The sequence below is a fragment of the Sinohyriopsis cumingii genome, chromosome 8, assembly GCF_028554795.1.
Source record: "Sinohyriopsis cumingii isolate HCF-2022 chromosome 8, ASM2855479v2, whole genome shotgun sequence".
Classification (NCBI taxonomy): Eukaryota; Metazoa; Mollusca; class Bivalvia; order Unionida; family Unionidae; genus Sinohyriopsis; species Sinohyriopsis cumingii.
Window position 1 is genome coordinate 69794245 of NC_142968.1, and position 2058 is coordinate 69796302.

Genomic DNA, 2058 nt, shown 5'->3' on the forward strand with positions numbered 1-2058 from the left:
CTGATAAGGCATATTGGAACAGGTCTGAAACCTAAATATCAGATTTGCTAAGAGTTAAATTGAAAGATAGCAGAGCAATATACAAAAGTTAGAGACCGTAATTTTTCCATGTCTATTGAGATATAATGTCGAAGCATCGCTCAGTGTTTACCTGAGACCCCGGATGTTAACACCAACAATAGTGTGATCATTGCGTACATATCTTGTCTATATTTCCGATGTGAAAATATATGAAAAACTCCTTTAATTGATGTTTTCGAATTTATTGGTATTTTAAGTCAAAATCCCAGACTAGCATTTGATGTACAGTTTGTGGTAACATTTGTTGTACGGTTTGTGCTTGCATTTAAATTATCATTTAAAAAGAATATCTTCAAAGACTAGGGCAAATTATTGTGAGATTTTTTGTAAAAATAATTATAATAATAATAATAATCGTAATCTGCAGCATCGTCAAGGTCATCATTATCAGTAAGCGGATACTGTTAGGACTGGTCGGTCCGGTGTTAGACTAATGAGTCTAAGTGGAACATGATGCTACATGTCTGCAACATGATACCCCAGTGCTACACTTTACTATACACTGCCACAATGCAGACATAGAAGCGAAATGACTGAAACATTGTTATAGTTACATTAAAATCCAAATCACACACACACACACACACACACGATCATCATCATCATCATCATCATCATCATCATCTGTTCATTTGATCCTGGTTATGAAGGACCCATCTGTCTCCTCGTTCTCAGCCTATTACCAAATTAAATAATACTAAGTTTGCTTAAAACGTACTCTGGTATACTAGTACATGCACCATACCTCTAAGTGTATCAACAACCGCAATTCAAAACAATCGGCTATTTACAAAATAAGAATTAAGCGAGAACTTGCAACTGTTGTGAACTATTTTTCACTCGAAAATTCTCGGCCTTTCAATCGTAGAAACTAACTAGGTGGTTCGAAGGTTTTATTGCGCATTGGTGTTACATTTTCGGTTCATCGATGATTGAAACGTTCTTGCACATTTAGCACCATCCTACTGTTATTTTCTTTTTCTGTAAGACGGTTTCACTAGAGCAAGAGACTTGTCAAGTTTCTTTTTCTTGCCTAAATATAATAGCACTCTGATTTCATCAGCATCGTCAAGAATAATGAAAGATAGACTCATTGTAATGATCAATTTATATTCGCAACTGGAGGACCTGTGAATATTGACTTAAACAATATTCTTCACAGTTATCATCTAGTCACTAGTCACCTTAAAATCACTGATATGCATCAAAACATTTGACATTCCGACTTTTTAGATCAAGAACACATATTTTCATCCGTTCAATTGTTTCCCAAGCTCTGGTTACTTATCGGTGTCCTTTCGGTTACTACATCAACAACAGATCATAAACACCAGGTGTTGGTTAAACACCACGTGTTGGTGTTGCATTTTCGGTTCATCGATCAGACTTTAAATGAAATCATATTCGTTAATCGCTAGCAACGAGTGATTTTTTTAAATTGTATTTTCAAACGCACCTATTAATAAAATATCACAAATTATATTATTAACATTTTACGACTTACCCACCTTAAGACGGCGATATGCATCAGAACAAATTTTTATACTCGGCTAGCTAACAAACTGCCCTAGGCTAGGGTGTCGACACATCGCAGATGTATACAATTGTAGGAACGTGACTTTTGGCACACGAAATGATGATAAATATTGATTTACAATTAGCGAAAATCTAATAGAAACATGTGCTGAATTTGTGTGTAATTTGTTTCTAAAATAGAAAGGTTGTTAAGCGAAAATTGTCTTGCATCTACTTTACTGAAAAATAAGACACTTCAATTTTCATACTGACCTGCAATTGCATTCTTCCGATGATATACAGGTGTCAAGTATGGAGATTTGAAGATATTACAATTTTTGAAAATTTGCATACCGAATTCCTAAGAAACATCATAAAGCTATGGAAAAGCACAGCTACTTATATGCTTTATTCAGAAGTACGAACGAAACTTATATAATTATCAGATCACGAATGAGTTGA